The sequence below is a fragment of the Sinohyriopsis cumingii genome, chromosome 9, assembly GCF_028554795.1.
Source record: "Sinohyriopsis cumingii isolate HCF-2022 chromosome 9, ASM2855479v2, whole genome shotgun sequence".
Lineage (NCBI taxonomy): Eukaryota > Metazoa > Mollusca > Bivalvia > Unionida > Unionidae > Sinohyriopsis > Sinohyriopsis cumingii.
In genome coordinates, this window is record NC_142969.1 from 62,683,122 (window position 1) to 62,701,851 (window position 18,730).

Here is an 18,730-nt window from a genome sequence, read left to right on the forward strand (position 1 = left end):
AATTTACAGTACACACTGATATATCCTGGTGGGACAGTATCGCTGACAGTAAACACTGGTGACTCCTGGTGGGCCAGTATCGCTGACAGTAAACACTGGTAACTCTTGGTGGGACAGTATACTTGACGGTACAGATTAATAAACCTTGAATATAGATAAAATCTCTTTTGTGAAGATTACAGATGATTATATAGTTCGCCAAATCTAAAATTTCAAAGTTTTCAAAGACATGTAAGCTCAATCGAACAGAAATAGTTATTTAGAGCCTAGCATCAAATATAATGAATGGTATCATCGTCGTCGACGTTGTCATCATAATCATCATCATTATTATTATAATCATCATCATTATTATTATGATCATCATTATTATTATTATTATTATTATTATTATTATTATTATTATTTAACGAGATCACAAGAAAAGATTCCTAGCAAAAGAGAAAGGGCAAATTATGTTGGTAATATACGTACGCAGAAAGGCATACACACATATAAAGTACTTAGGTGCATGCCATCGTATGTTCATACATAGATGAATACACGCATGCATGTATGCATATCGATGCACAAGTATGTATGCACTTTATACATATATATTCCATCCATCCATTTATTCGTCCATTCAGCGATCCATCAATCATTGCAATCATACGTGCCTACCTACCTATATACATACAAACACATACATGCATACATACATACATACATTACATACATACATACATACATACATACATACATACATACATACATACATACATACATACATATGAATTTTAATCAGGGATATCTGAGTAGTCGTAACAAATTCTTGTCTTCTTCATACACGTATTTTTCATGAATATCGAATTTCGTCAGGACTGTTGACCTCGAAAATATATATCACCCCAAGATTAAAATATGGCGGACCTGTGTCAGCGTGAGACAAACCAAAGCCTGACAGTTAATTTATTTGATAATTATACAGATGAAAAAATTATGGACAATATATTATATGCGGTGAAGGTTACACACTAATGAGCCATGATATATGGAAAATTAGTCCATAAAATATCACTGTGATATTTAATAGTCCGACGTAATCTGTATAGACATATCGTGCGAATATTATTTCCTTGCCAGCCTATGAACTCCTGTTTTTCATATATTAGAATCTGGCACTCTGATTACTTGACTCCAGTTTGAAGGTCTTTTGCCATTGTTTCAATTTCTGGAGATACATTTAATGGAATATATGTACATTTGAATATAATTTATGATCTGCCTTTGTAGGTAAGACGATATTTTGTATATGTACCTTTGTCTCTCATTACATATCTGTTTTTTTTTTTCTTTCTCTCATATTTTCGTCTTCGAAATGGCATCAGCATGTAAAATGTATATTACTATCGTAGACGAGTTGGCGAATTTTGAAACTTGTCGCCTTTTTAAATCGGCAAAATGCCGACCAGGTACACAGTAAGTGCGTGCAAGTCTGCTGCCAGCAAATGAAATAAACATGCAATAGCATATATTGTTCCTGCCTTGCATGATTAAGAATGTTTTTTGACCAGGGCAAAAATAGTGTAGATAGATTCAGAATTAGGGCCGTATTTCTTCGTAATTGCATTTTTAAAAGTTACATTTACGCTGGTTGTTTTGTTGTTGTGTGTTCTGCGATGTATTTACAAATTGCTAGTCTTATCAAATGCATTTTAGTTTCCCATATTTAACCTGTTGTTGTCCGATACACTTCTATACTCGTACAGTTCTGGAAATATTATTGCTGCCATAAATGATGACACAGTCTATTTTTTATCTTCGAACCCGAAACACCATTAACCTACAGCGGAGACTAAAATACTCGCCAATTCATGCACTTAATTTCGCTCACAGCTTCGCCATGCTAATAAAAGCTTGGGCGTAAAGGTGATTTATTTTCCGCTGTATAAATGCTTAGAGAAGAACATATGCTGCACAAGATAACAATTGCTCTACCGGTGTTAACAGCCATTCTCATCTCAACAACTGTGTGATGATAAATGCTATAGTCGTCTTGTTGGGCCGGTGTTACACTCAGTCTTTAAATAGTAATAGACTATTGTCGGCCAGAACTTGGATGCTTGGTGGTATACAACCACATGGCCACGATAAAATCTTAATGGCACATTATGCGGTTGATAAAACTTAATATGAACAGTCACAATGAGGGACTGCACTACAAGGATGGATGACTGAGAACGTACTTGAGCAAGAAAGGTCGCATTTTCTTTAGTATCTTGACCGTCTGAATAAAGCGTATCTATCTCGCCAGTACTACAAAAGAGGACAGCGTTAAAAAGAGACAGCATTATGTACTCGCAAATAAGAGCGGTTATATTTGTGCCTTCGTTGAGCAACTTAAAAAGTATCTGTCTCGCCCCAAACAACTTATGTATGTATGCTAATTTCTCGAGCCAACGACTCTACTTAGGACTAAGTTAATGGGCGCTGCAAAGTAATATTGGTACTTTTTCATCATTTTCACTCTTTTCTACCTAATTGCGTGAATGTACTTGACATAACCTTCAACCGCCCCACCCCCACCCCGACTTTATTTTTAATGATGAATATTATATAAAATATTTTCTTGAGTGTCATTTTTAATTTGTATCAGATCCATGGCCTTTTAATTGTGGCAGCTAATTATTTATGTTGATTCATTTTTCTTAATACATACATACATACACATGTGTGTGTGTGTGTGTGTGTGTGTGTGTGTGTGTGTGTGCATAGTTCAACAATGACAGGATACAGTTTACTTACCAATTAAACTCAGAAATGACTAGTTATGACTTTGTGCCAATCCATACATAAGGTATCTGCTTGTTATTCGTGTCTGAATACGAAAATATCAGGTATCATTCGATGTAGTTCGTTGAATAGGTTTTATCAAAATCGTGAACTAAATATTACATTTTCACATACTTTCAATGCCTCAGGGCATACCAGAATGGAATCATATTGGAGTCTTCGTTTTCATATTTTTAAATCTCAGAACAATATTATTTCGACCAGGTAAAATACCAAAACGAACTCTGTCAACTTTGTGTTCTCCCACGAAAAGTTGTTTCTGCATATTCCTCTGCTCTTATTTTATCACTTTTGTATGACTTTCTGATGGCAAAGTTGACATTATCAAATACTAGAGATATGTCATCTATATTATAAATTGCTTTTGTAAATGGCATTAGGGTCACATAAACCATCACAGGTGTTAAGCCACCTGGTGTACAAAGGAACGATGTCCTTATAGACTTCTCCACCTTCTAGTACAAGGAAAGGACAAGTCTGCACTCTAGGTACCTTCGAGAAATAGATTAATCAACTGCCCGGATGTCTATTTAGCATAAGTGATTATTAACATGACCATATTAGTGGCTGTGATCTTCGTGTGGTCACTTTGAAATGTCTGTAACCAAGCTTGAGGCGATCCGTAATAGATACATTAAATCCGATAAACATCTTTACTGTCCATTGACAAATATTCAAATCCCTTATCTAGAATATCCACAGCAAAGGCTGTCAAAACGTGGGCAATATGAAAAGATATATGACCGTGACGGGGTGACTTTGTCAACAGACCATTGCTTTAAAGCCGTTTAAAACAAGATACAAACCTACCGAACGGCCTTAAAGAGAGAATCCTACCAAGCGACCCTTTAGAGTTGAAATAAATTCAAAAGTGCACGTATTGCATCTGCCTTATTTGGCATCGGAACCGGAAACCTTCAATTAAAATATATTTTATTGTCACAATATGATACAATGGGATTGGTTACAAGTCGTAACAACCTAGGTTAGCCCTCTACCTGCATGATATAATTATAGCAACATATTTCAATATAACAACAGTTTAGCAAAGGTAACAGGAGATATAGAGACCGGGGTGGGGGGAGAGGGGCACAATGACAGCACTCGATATTTGAGCAAGTTATCAGTTAAATATTTGCTTAAATGTTCTAGATTTCTGCAGTTTTCATTTGTACCCCCCTTTCCCGAAAGCATTAGATCTAAATTAACAGCTGGATATGGCACTGAGAGTAGCTTCCTCGTCAACCCATTTCGTTGCTGACTATATACTTGGGACCGAACAGAAAGAAATGCACGGGTGGTTTATATTCTACCTCAGGAAGAAAATGGGGTGTCAGCAAGTAAAACTCAGGTTTTAATAATGCAATCCAGTAAGGACACTGTCAAGTATTTGAAGGCGTTTTATTGAGTCGATATTTGGAATTAAACACTTTTTCAGAGCATTTTAAGACATGTTACATTACACAAAGCACCATAAGATGATTTGGTAGAATTTAGCTTGAAATAGCAAGTGAAATGTTATAATGTGCTTGTTCTAACACAGCGGGAGATATTAATTCATTGAAATTGTCCTGAGTTTGCATTGTTTTAATTTTATAGTGTTAGAAATTGATGTCAGTTTAGTCTAGTTTGCAGACGTCCCCGCCATGTTGCAAAACAGAGATTGTCTGCTCATGTATTTTTGAAGTCCTGTAACTATTGTTGCCGCTTCAGCCTGTGGTTTTCCAAGATTTTCTGGACCTATCAATGAAACTCCACCCTTAGATTTGATATAATTTGCTTGCTAAAGCTGGCATTTGGGGATGATATTGTTTTAAAGATGATATCATTATGACAGATCCATTTTATATTAGATGCTAACCCAGGCTTGTGATGAGAATCTACATACACATGATCAAAATATATATTTTTTTTTTAAGCAAAAAAAATGTTCAAGAATATTAGATACTTTCGTGTTCGTGAAAATCAACCACTATTGTCTGGATTAAACTTTAAACGTCATTGCTTGGACCATTCGTGCAGTTTTATTAGATCATTATTAATGACTAGTTCCATATCATTACCATTAGCAGAAATGAGTATTCTGCAAACAGACAGGAGACATAGCCTTGCAGAAATCGGCAATTATGTCTAGGGCCCTGAGTGGCCGAATGGTTTAAAGCGTTCTCCGTCACGGATCACTGCCATCTCACCTCTGTCTGCGTGGGTTCTAGTCTCGGGCTCGGCCAGTGTGGGTATGTGAGAAAGCTTGCCAGTAGCTTCTCGTAGGTCGGTGGTTCTTTCCGGGCTTTTCCCTGGTTCTTACTCCACCATTAATACTGGCCGCCATGTATAGCCTATCGTGTGCTGAAAAATGGCCTTTAACCCTACAACAACATCAACAACAGCAATTACGTTTACGTAAATTAGAATCAAGAACGGCCTTAATGCGGATCATTGTGGTACACCGACATTTATATTTAAAACAAAAGTGAATAAGCATGCTGCAGAAGGGTTATATGTTTACCATTAAATAGTTTTCAAAGCATTTTATAAGATTACCCGGATTGTTTGCTTTAACATAATAAGCCTCCGTGCCAGAACCGACAATAAACTTATGATACATCACACAATGCAATATTTTGCGAGTGTTCGAATAGTAGTATCAATGATTTCTCTTATGATATTGTCATCTACTTCGGGGTATGAAAGAATCTTTTTCTAAACAAGGGAGGGAAACATTACACTCATCAATAAGTGAAATCGAAAGGTACTGCTCATTTAATAAATTAGTTTTATTATTAATTCAAAAAGAAACATTCGTACTTCTCAATTTGCGTACTGAAATAGAATTTGAAGAATGTGTCGATTCCGAAAATGTTTTTGTTGTTTTCCAAAAGTGTTTAAGGATCTGTGGTCTTTAACCGTTTAAAAGCACCTAAATACTATAGCATAATTTCTTTCATCAGCAAGGAAGTACACCTTTTTTAATTAATCGGACAAGATGTTCTCTACTTATCACCTTTGTGGTTATTTCGTGATCAATAGCTAATTATAAATAAATAAATGTGGGCAGATTTATAAAATCCTGGAATGTAATGGAAAAAGGTCTTATATGTCTCACATCTGCAATGCAAAACGTATGTAACGCATATGTTTAATGGATAATTCTTGAACTATTTCACTCTTATTTAAATACATATACAAATCTGCAACTCTTTTACACTTTTGACAAGTGGATATCAAATTTATTGCGATGTCAAATAACCACAGGCATTGTGACAAGCATGCACTTTTAAAAGAAAAATGTCAGTTAACTTAATGGTTTAATTACTGAATGAATACTATTTTAAAAGGAATCCTCTCATAGTTCTAACAATCACAATGTAGATAAAATGTGTCAATATATCTAACTTTTTCAACGAAATTCTAGTCCTGACTTACTTGTTTATTCCAAGTTATTTGAACCATGAACCTGATGTCAATCATGTCAATAAATGACTATAAATTATATACAAAAGAAACATACTTTTCTTATTACATTCATATTCGTCAGCTATTTAGAATATGCTAAACAAATCAGTTGAAGCTCAGAAAGGTTTGTGCAAGATGGGTTCCTCATTTATTGGCCACTGTTGAAAAACATTAACATACTGAATCGCCAAATACTAAAAGGGAGAAAGAGGTATGTTTCAATGAGATTGACACAGGTGATGAAGCATAGAATTTTTTTCACCAGACTTAAGAAAAACAAAATAATAAAATTTGGAATGGAGACAAGGAGGGAGAGATTACAAATCGCTCTACGTAGTCGAAATGTTAAGAGAGTATAAGACGCATTATTTATCGAAGGTAGTCCAGGTACCTGTGTCTGACCGAGCTAGTATGAGTGGGCAACTTTTATGTATCTAACATGTTGCCGCAAGTTGTAGAGCACTACCAAACCAACAATCCGTGAACGGAACCTGAGGTGTTCATTTACTTCATGACAACGCACCGGCGCATGAATTAGCTATAGCTACAGACCACCTGTTGGTGAACAGTATCTAAATTTTGTTACATCCTCCAAATAACCCTGCATTAGCTTCAAACGATTTTTGGCTGGACCATGTTCTGAAGGATTTGCAAATAAATGGATAATCAGATTGCGAATGTGTAAAGATGTATATGGAATTATTTGAAGGGGATACTGTTCGCTAAAAAAAGAGCTTAGCTGTACATGGCACTAATATTCAAAACTTTTTGTCTGCCCCTCGTATCAGTTAATATTATTGAATTGGTATTATTTGGAACGTTATTAAAACTACTTCCTATTTCTACTGGATACAATAATTTAACTTTCTGTACTCCAGACAACTTCATTAAGTAAAACAAATATCAACTCATTCGTAATTATCTTATAATTATGTATATACCTGTGCACGTAGCTCTTTCGCCTAAACCATATGCACACAAGATGACTTGACTATGAACAATATAATAGTAGCACATTTTACTCCTGACGATAGTTTTCTTTTGGACATGATTTTGATCACAAGATCTGCACTGATTTCCATCGCTACGTGTCTCGACCTGTTTCAGTTGTAAATATAACTGAAGTCCCCCACATGGCGTTTGCAATGAAAATTTGCCTTATTTCTATATATGTGTGTGTAATAACCTTCTTATCTGATGAATTTACAAGAATTTTATTTGCTGTCGAGCTCATTTCTTTGCATCAAGTACAATCACAAGTAGAAATAGTTTGTTTACCTGAAAGCATTGTCCCGCCAAAGACATTGTTCGGGACAGGAATGCACTGTTAAGTGTCTCTTGAAGTCTCTCTGTGCACATGAAGGAATCAAGAAAATTTATTATAGATTTAATATACTGCATACTTAATGTGTGATAAATCTGCCGAGTGACTTCTGATAACCGGGAGGGAAGGTATAGTTTGTTTCATTTGCCTTCTGGGAATAATTGTGATTAGACGTATTTCAATATTGTGAGATGTGGTTTATCTAAACGACATGTCTTTCGTTAAAGAATAGAGATATGTTTACAGGTGAGTAAATCAAATTGATTTGGCTGAATTATGTAGACATGTGTTCAGAGGAATAAATTTAGTTTAAAGGTATCCAATATAAAAGCACATGTTATACATAACTATCGAACTTTATGTTCTAATAGGTTGATATATATATATATATATATATATATATATATATATATATATATATATATATATATATATATATATATATATATATATATATATATATATATATATATATATTGATTTATTTATTTATTAATTGATTTATTGATTGATTAGACACATAAATATCATTCCAAGTCTCGAAATTACCAATAAGCCAAAACTAAGAACAACACAAATCCCAGTCAAAGTCGTTATCTTAAATCACCAATATGAAGTTGTTGCTCATAAGCCGAGAACTATCTATAAATAGTGCACCACCCACCGCAGTGTGTACTTTTCAATATTTTCCATAACGTGTCATCGCCCCGGTGATTATTTCCGGTTTCTTGATTTCAATCACCCTTGTCACCTGCATATTTTTTAAATGCCTTCTTTGTTTTTTTCATATCGACTTTTGGGATATGCACTTCAAATTAAACCTTGATAGAGTTATGCAAGTACGATGTTCACCTCTATATGCAATCTTACATTGAAACGATTACAATACAAAAAATTCTACGCAGAAGTAGGGTAGTTTACCGTTTCGTGTCAGACAGTAATAATTCACGGGGGTCAGGAACAATCTTTTTATCGGAAGGTATTTCGCCTTTTGTCTTCCTCCAAATAGGCACAAAGCTCACATATATAGAGTGCTTGGCTTGTGATATTTCCAGGTATTTTCAGTTTAAAAGTCTTTGTGAAGAAACATATTTGTGCACTCCCTTAAATTACTTGCTGGTATAAGGACAATTACGCATACAACCACAAGCCTGAGTCGCCTTCTTGATTTAAAGTTGGAAACTTATGCAATGAACAATCTTTAATGTGAGTATATAGTGACTGTCATATATATATTTCTTTTTATCTCAAATACACACGGACACATGCACGCATGAGACGCCGTTTTCAACGTTCATTCTTTGCCTACTAGTACATTGGCATTTGTACTGAAATTCCTATTATTAACATTATATGGGCCGAAATCTGTATATCTCAGGCTCAACTGGCCAAACAGATTAAATACATTGTATATAAGCTCAAACTACGATCGGAAAAATAGTAATAAACTATTGTTCAGAAGCTTTGTATAATGTCTAGAGTTCAATACTCGTCCAGGTTGGACAGAGTTGGCCGTCTACGCGTGTTCATGGGAAAGTCACATAACTCGTATTTCCTCGTCATAATACAAATAGTGCCGTGTTGAATGTGCGGTTAAAACACCAATCAACCAGTGTACCCTATTAATAGGTCTGAGAGTTGTTGATATAAGCATGATAAATAATCACCTTACTGATTTTGTTTTAGTGAACGTGAAGTCCGTATGAATAACCTCCTATTTAGTGTCGTCTGCATGTCTTCATATACGCAAGAGATATCAACAATTTTCGCTACCCGTTTAAAAAATTTCAGCTTGAATTTGGCATGAATATTGAATCCTAAAAACCCTATACTGTACTCATCTGTCTGACTTTAAAACCCGTATTTCCTTTAATATGGCTTATAAAGAACCACAGCGTGTAAACATTAATCTATTGAATTAGAGGTAATGCCGATACGTCATCACACGGCCACCATAACAGGGACATAACTAATCAACGCAGAAGAGAGACAACCTGAATTTCCTCGCTAGTGAATTCATGGTGGTTGTATAAATTCGTTATTGCAACTAAATGTTATCCCTCTTGAACTGGTGTTTCTTTGTTGGACAGTCCAACACATGCATAGACAAATTCAAAACTCATGATCTGAGTTGCAAATCAGCTTCTGTGATGGACAGTCCAACATATACACAGACAAATTAAAAACTCACGATCTCACTTGCAAATCAGCTTCTGCGTTGGGCAGTCTAACATATACACAGACAAATTAAAAACTCACGATCTCACTTGCAAATCAGCTTCTGCGTTGGACAGTCTAACATATACACAGACAAATTAAAAACTCACGATCTCACTTGCAAATCAGCTTCTGTGCTCAAAATAAAGCAGATGATGATTAATAAGAATTGTTCACAAAACCGATAACGTAAGTATTGTTGTATCTTGACCCTTTTACCGAATAGGGTGTCTTCAAATAGAAGAATGCAAATCACAGATTTTCGTTTTTTTGTCTTTGCAAACACTATTACACGTATTTCTGCTTGTAATACAACCTTGTTCCCCCGTCACTTTACCAAAAACAAAGGGTATCGAACCCTCTCCTGGATTTGTAAAGACGTTGATTTGACTTAGCAATGATAACAAGTTGTTTTTTTAAAAAAAAAACAACGTTTTAAGTTACAACACAGTACCGTGAACTAGAGCATGTGATTTGTGAATTCTGGTCCCATTTAATGATCACATAGGAGCTAGACCATTGTTAACAGATAATAACTCCGTAACTGGATATAGTTTAGCTGTAGGTAAATGTGTTTCAGTCATCGTCTTCTCTGCACGCATGGGGTAAATTATGTATTTTACTTGAATTCAAAATATAAACATACAGAAATTCCATTCATATAGTCCAAATGAAAAATATTATCGATGGTAATCCTATGAGCATCCGAAATTCGTTAGATATTTTTACGATATAAAACGTAATAAAACTGTCCTTCCGGTGTAGTAGATAACTAGATATACACCTTATTCCACCGTGTATAACGCTCACTCAACGGCGATTTGAATATATAAAGACGGATCGTTTCGTCATGCGCCGTCTGGTTAGGATTTTCGCAGTTCATATAGCGATCTATCGAAATTAAACGCTAAATCTTGCTCTGTTTTGTGTGTTAGTCTGCAATGTTTATATGTCTTAGTTGAGTTTACTGCCTGCAACCTTTTGCAAAATCAACAAACGTGTGCATAAACATACACGTGGATGTCATTGACGTAGGAACTCCCTGTTCCAATTACAATATGTGAATTACACACACACACACACACACATATATATATGTATGTAAGTATATATATATATATATATATATATATATATATATATATATATATATATATATATATATATATATATATATATATATATATATATACATCCATCCATCTACATACATACATACATACATACATACTTCAGTGTATTCTTTTGATAATTCGTTTCTTAAAGTATACATTGAATGTAGCGTTGCTACAGCAGGATAACAGATGTTGATGAGAAATGGTTACACTGCATTATTACACAAAATTACAAGTCCACTTGTTTTAGTGACAATGATGGTAACAAATTGTTTAAACTAATATATTTACCTTTAAACGACATCTTTGTTTTTGCATCCTTTATTTAGCAACATTTTGTTTTAAGGAAACATCGTATTAAAATTTGTTAGGAACGGCATAAATTCCTAGTCATTATAACTCCCACAAGAACATCCCATGCGCATTTCCAGGCAGTACGTCCGGTTCCGTTATCGACGTGGCCATCATGTACATATTATACAGCAATACTAAACAATATTAGTACAATCCTAGGGAGAACTCTCGCGTGGGCAATGTAGTTAGAGCATCCGCCTCCGATACGGGAGGTTGCGGATTCAAATCTCGACTGAGTCTTATCAGAAGCTTACAAAAATGGTACTTGCAGCTGCTTCGCGTGGTTCTCAGCATTAAGACGATAATGTTAGGACAGGTGGGCATCGTGTTAGGATAATGTTACTGGGTGGGACATGATGCTTCAAGTCTGCAGCATGACGCTCCAGTGTTAGACATCATTACAAACTGTTACAATGCAGACATAGTAGTGATATGACTTGACTGGAAAATTGTTAAAGCTAGGTTCAAAACAATAAGAGGTAACGAACGTACAACAAATGAAACATTTTCATGTCGATAGAGGTAATGCATGAAAAGAATCGCGTGTCGAAAGACGTACCACATGCACATTAAAATAAATGTTAGCTCTTCAGCGAGCCTAGCGGATTGTTATGCGGAAAAGCTAAAGTTCTAATTGTTTCGATTAAACGGCATGGTTTTTTTTTTAAACCGTGTACATGTTTATATTTTTTTAACCATTGCTACTTTAATTGTCTACAGCTGTGTACTCGGCATCAAAACTGAACACTTTGGGTAACATGAGATATGGATATAAAACACTATCGGTTATTTCGTAACTATTATTTATGTTTTTAATTATTGATTTTAGCTCAAGTAGATACCATACTGCACGGGAATTGTAGTTTACATAAAAGAGATTCAACATGCACAAGGACCAATCTATACTTTATAGTTAAATTTCGAACTATCTATTGTTTATTTCTGTTGTTAAGATTGTATGAAATACTACATGGTGGCCTAGTGGTTAGAACGTCCGCATCGGAAGCGGGAGGTCGTGGGTTAAAAAACCCGGCCGAGTCATACCAAAGACTTACAAAAATGGTACTTACAGATGCCTCTCTTGGCGCTCAGCATTAAGAGGTTAGTGTTAGAACTGGTCGGCCTGGTGTCAGGATAATGTGACTGGGTGGGACATGCTACATGTCTGTGGCATTATGCCCCAGTGCTAGACATCACTATAAACTGCCACACTGCAGACATCGTAGCCATATGACTGATTTTTTTATATATAAAGATTCGTTAAAAATCCTAATCACACACACAACTGTACCACATGCACACATATGCACCTATAAATTTACTTACATGTATGTATGCTTTGACAGCTATGTAGGAATGTATATTTGAAAACACAAGCCAGCTGATCTGTCATTCAGTCCATCAGTAGGTAAATACGTTTTAGTGACCATAGGTTGTCTTCTATAAGTGCATTATTTTAGTTGTCTCTTCTGTTTGAACATTCTAAAACAAATATGGATTACCCAGTAATTTAAAGGAAATTCAATATTGCCAATAATATCAGTTTGCACAGATGGACCTGGTATAGTGTTTCAACATAGAAAAAGTGGTGCAAATATCAGAATGCTCGCCGCATTAGATTTAGAACAAAAACGTGCATGTATATTGAATGTTATTAGAGGTTAAAAAATCAGTTTTTGTTTTGTTATTGTATTGTTTATTATCAAATCACACTGATGACTATAACATGAGAATACAGCCAATCTCTCTTCTTTTCTTTTCTTTTCTTTGTTTCATTAACTCTTACCTTCAAGGTATAGATTTTTCTAATCATATTACCCAATTCCATAAAAGGAAATGGCCGCAGTGCCATGCCAAATTTGACGGCTATGGCCTTTAGGATAACGTGATCTATGTGTGGTGGTAAACGTAAGAATATGTAGGATAACTTAATTTGAATATAAAATGCTGCGTGGTATTTGTTATGTATAGTGCCCTTGTAAGTGGTATACAAAATCAAATTACCAGACATTTGAAGGATATAAATAGTTTATTTTAGCCCGGACGACATTAGGAAGCTCACGATACGCTAGCGTAAGTTACATCTCATTTTCTGGAAATATATGTATTTTAATGAAACGGTCATATTTGTGTGCAAAACGAAACCTACAAAATGCCACCCTCTGTTATACTTTTTCATTTTGCAAACATGGCAACGGCGAAACGAATCGTTAAATCACCGATAAATACGAATACTAATTAAAATCACATTTACTTTTGAATATTGTATTTAGCATTTGAAAGCATCTATTTATAATTCATTAATAGTACAAATTACCAGACATTGAGATAAAGATTGTGAATTTATAACATTTTGACTGAACCCGTTTTTTTTCACTAAAAATGTTTTAAGATTATGTTTAGAATGTGTTTGTTTCGGTCTTCGTTGCACACGCTGAGACAGTCTTCAATCTAGCCAATGTCATAGGTCCTGTCAACCCGTGGTTGCAATAACATCTAATGACAACAAAGCAGAAAAGTTGATTATCTAAACAGTAATGATTGAATTATCCTGGTTGAAGGCATGCTGTTCAAATATAGTTAAGAAACTATAATCTACGACTGTTTTTGGCATGCTTAATATTCAGTTTTAGTGGTATCTACGTATTGAATGGCGTTTTATGTTTTCCACAGTAAAGACTTTGTTTTGAAGGGGAGGTAACGTTAGCAATTTCCTGTGTTCCTGAAAGTGGAGTCTAATACTTTAACACTAGTATAGTGTATACTGCAAACCTGCATGAAGACGATTTACGAATTGGATTCGAATTCATTTCATTTAATCATTGCTCATTAAAATACTTATTTGAATATTGTAAATTTTGCCTCCATGAACATTGTAAAGTTCGCCTTCACTTTAACTTACAAAGGAAAGCTTACAACTACATCAAAAATATTTTTGACATTATTAACATTTGGCTATTCCCCTTTTCTCCCTATTTCTAATTAAAACCTGAATGGATGAAAGATAAATTCCTTTCCAACTGTTTTTTTTTTCTTCTCTCTCTCTTTCTATCTCTTGCAAAAAATATGCAAGTCATTGTCAGTTTTTAGAGTTCAAACAAATATTTTAGAAAGTGACATCTTTTCCAACAAAACTTCTTGGTATGCATACTAAGTAAGTATCACCTGGCGAACCTCCTGCGGCTATGTATTCAAGCATGGAACTTAGCACCTTAAAATCTACATAAACACCTGCTCATCATATACTATATACATCGACCAGGTGTAGTTATCACAAGATAAAACCCAACGTGTATCCGAAAAACATGTCGGTTTCAACTCCTCGTGTCAGACAGGCATCAATCCATTTGAGTACCAGTTATCGTCTTGTTATAACTTAAACAAGGAAATGTACACAGGTCGTATTTAAAAAAAAAAATGAAGCAAATATGGTCTCCTCTAGAACTGTGTTAAATAGTTACATTTTTCTATGAAAGAACCTAATGTTAAACTACAGGACATTACTGGAAAAATTCGTGACAACAGGCTCTCTTCGAGCAATAAATCAAGATTTGACAAATTATCATTATGGATTTTAAATACCGTTTCATAGATTTAAAAAAATTCATTATGGATTTTACATGCTATCAGGCATTACACTTTTAAAATCTGGAGATGTTTTTTTTCCAAAGGAGCTATGCTTACAGATTTCAAGAATGCTGAACACTTTATAAAAGATGACGGAGATATGGGATTGTGGACTTTCAGAATTATATTTTGTTTTGTTTTATTTACTAATCTTGTTGTTTTCAAGTTCACAGAAAAGACGGTTTTGTACAATAGAGATGTTTATTGTCATAGCAAGACTACATTATTTTCAACGGTATAAAAAAAAAACTTAAAAAATCTTAAATACACTCTTTCGTTTAAGAGGCCACATCGGGGTTGCTTGGTTACTATTCCATGGCCCTTTTAGGTAAAATTCCCAAAAGAAGATAATATAGCTATTTTAACCCCCCCCCCAAAAAAAAAAAAAAAAAAAAAACCACCAAACAATACTGACTAAATATCATGCTCTAATAAACGTGGTATGATTTTATTTGGTTTGGACAGCGTACATGTTTTTAAAATCCTGGATACAAAAGTACTGTGTAATGTGAGCGACTTTCTATCCAGATTCAAATATTTGGAACTCAAAAGGATTGTAGCCTGATTATAGTATCAGATACAACAGAATAGGGTCTGGTTTGTTCTTGAAATATCACGCATCAAGGTGTTGGGGTTTATATCAGATCTAACAAAGCTTTCCTTGCACGATAACGTTCTTTCGTAATCCAATCAGTAAATCAGCGATTGCTGTTGAAATTCGACAATATCATTTAGGCAAAACTTGTTTACCCGGGACCTTCAATTTTTACTAATTAGAAGGTGATTTTAAAATGCTTTGCCTAGGTATCCGTTCATCTAACTATGCTAATGACATCTGCACAAATTATTTTGCATAAATCGCGGAAATTTTGTGACTATGTCAGGTTTACACCAGAAAATATATTTTTGTTTTTTTGTGGATTTATCAGAAAAGTATGGCACATTTAGCAGACATTACTTGTTACTGTTCTTCTCGGTTCGTTATAATATTTAAATGTTATTAATATGAATTATTTATCCTAGATAAGTTGGTTTTTTCTTTTAAAGTTCATAATATATCTTAAAAAATTCTAATACCATGTTACAAAGAAAGTAATTGGAGAAAACGTAAAACAACATTTCCGTATAGTAATTTAGTCAAACTATCCGGTCAACAAACATTTCCAAGGATCATATCACCCTGATACTAAATTGTTGTTGTTGGGGTTGTTGTTTGTTGTTCTTGTTTTTTTATTGTTTTTTTTATTAAAGCAAATATAAATAAGAAAGAAATATGAAGAAATATCAATGAGTAACTATGTATATAATATCTGACACAAAAGAAAATAATTTCCAGAAGAATATTTATAGTTGACACAAGATGAAATAATTTCCAAAAGTATATTCATGTATAATTATATTGATTTTGTAATGCCAAGGTTATTTTAACACAATTAAACAGATAAAACAATGACGATACGAAAAAAAATGTAATTGCACTATTTTAGCGTTTGTCATAATAATTATGTCAGTATCATTAGCTTTAGATAGAAAATTAAGTTGCACTCATTTTTATCCTGATAATTGGTTCAACTTCTCCCGACAGTGCTAGGGACATGTCGTATTAATCTGGTCCGTCGTCCGCTAGCATATCGTGTTAATGTGGTCATTCATCCCTCCGTCAGGTGGCATTTCATGTTAATGTGGTCCTTCCTCTCTCCGACACGGGGTATTTCGTTTTATTCTGGTCCTTTGTCTCTCCCTAGCGGGATATTTTGCGTTAATCTGGTCTTTCGTCTCTCCCCCAGGGCGCATTTCATGTTAATATGGTCCTTCTTCCATCTGTCTGCTGGCATTTCGTGTTAATCTAGTCTTTCTGCGTCAAGGGTGGGGGCATTTCGTGTTAACTGATCTTTCGTCCCTCTGACAGGATGCTTTTCGTGCTTATCTGGTCTATTTTTTCCTCCCTTAAGTGACATTTCGTGTTAATCTGGTCCTTCGTCCCTCCGTCAGGAGGCATTTTGTGCATATCTGGTTCTTCGTCCTTCCATCATGGGTCATTTCGTGTTAATCAAGTCATACGTCCCCCGTCAGGGACACTTCAGTAATGTTTGTGATTTAGTTGTGGGACATCTGTGTTCCATGAACACATTTCCAGTTGGCATATATATACCACACCACACACACACACAAACACATCCACACGCACAGACACACATACACACACATACACATATACATACATACATACATACATACATACATACATACATACATACATGCATGCATGCATGCATGCATGCATGCATGCATGCATACATACATACATACATACATACATACATACATACATACATACATACATACATACGCACACAAACAGACCTATATGTATTCCAAATCTGAATGGCAGTAGCTGTAGTTAATCTGCGTTATTATCGTTCTAGCGAAAATCAGTCTAATTTGTTCTTTAAATTATCACTTTCTCACAGCAAAATATTTAAACCAAACTACTTGTATCGCTTGTTCGCATACTTGTACGAAAGCAAGAAGAATCTAACGAAAAATCGAACCCTAAATGAAATTTAGAGGTAGCGTACAATGCGCACCATTAGAGTTTATCGCTATTGCTTGAATATTGCTGAAGAATTATTTGTTTTATCAATATTGTCCTCGAAATTCTGATTATTACGACACTAAATAGATTTAATCTCTGTACCGTGGATTTATTTCAAGTTCTGTCTGATTCGATTGAAATATCTCTCTATAATTGCCGTCGTCGCCCTTATCATCATCATCATTGTGTCGTCGCTAATATTATATGAATATAATATATCCTTTATATTCTTTACTTTTTCTTAATTTCATAAGATTTATGAATTTTGTTACACAAATAAGTTCATAGTATATCTCATAACTCAGGTATGTTACGGTATTTCATTGGAAAGAAATGTTTTAAGTTATCTCACGCACATGTGTGGTCTAAAACACTAGGGCTTGCTTGAATGCTGATCTGTACCTAGTATTACTAGCCAATCACAAGCCATATTTGATCCGTTTGAACTGTGAAATTTAAACAGAACATATCAAAGACTTTAAACCCATTTATAATTTCCTCGTGCCCTTCCCAAATGCATATGTTATCTCTATCTTTTTAAAATAAAGATTTCGCGACCATTATCTTCCCTACTTGGTTTGTTTTCAAACCATTACAAGACAGTTTAGCATAATGCGGTTAATTGGCATTTCAAATAAATCGCTCTTATTTCCTTCTAATAATGTTTGAAGACGTAACAAAGTTCAGAAAGTATCCCAGTCTTGCCTGGTAATGTAACCTCCGAGCACATTTGCAATTTCCGCAATTTCTTCATTGATGTTACATTTTCATATCAGGATGAAATAGCCCCACTTCGTCTCCTCGTTAGTAACACCCGAAATATTTTGTTAACTATGCATCGATGATAACCCCAACATTGCTATGTTTGTTTGATTACGCATTAAAACATAGTAGGATAAAAAGTAGCATGGCAAATAAACAGGTTAAAATATTCAAAAGAAATTTCCATGAGTTCTCACATCGGAGAGAATTTCAAAAAAGTTTACTTTGCTGCTTTTGTAAAACCTCTTCCGAAAATTAAAATATTTGTGTAAGGTTGTGTCCATAATTTGTTTAATTTTGAGGGGTTGGGGGGTCTATTTTATATTGGTCTTATATAACTTTATCGTTCATTCCCACTGAGGTTACATTTGGAAAAAAAATTAATATATTAATATCAGGGATCTTCATCACGTGCGAATCTTAATAGCCTTAGTAAACAAAACACAT

The 18,730-nt window shown here is 34.6% G+C and overlaps 1 long non-coding RNA gene across 2 annotated transcripts in view; it reads right to left on the reverse strand.

Moving 5' to 3' along the window:
- Positions 1 to 12,502, reverse strand: part of LOC149791914 (uncharacterized) — a 42,894-nt gene extending 30,392 nt beyond the window's left edge. Inside the window, exon 1 of one of the 2 annotated variants that reach the window (XR_016423228.1) lies at positions 12,369 to 12,502. This is a non-coding gene — a long non-coding RNA (uncharacterized LOC149791914). Of the gene's footprint in view, positions 1 to 7,229; positions 7,296 to 12,368 lie in introns of those variants that run through there. The other variant, XR_016423229.1, reaches the window with a different exon arrangement.
- Positions 12,503 to 18,730: the final 6,228 nt, after the last annotated feature.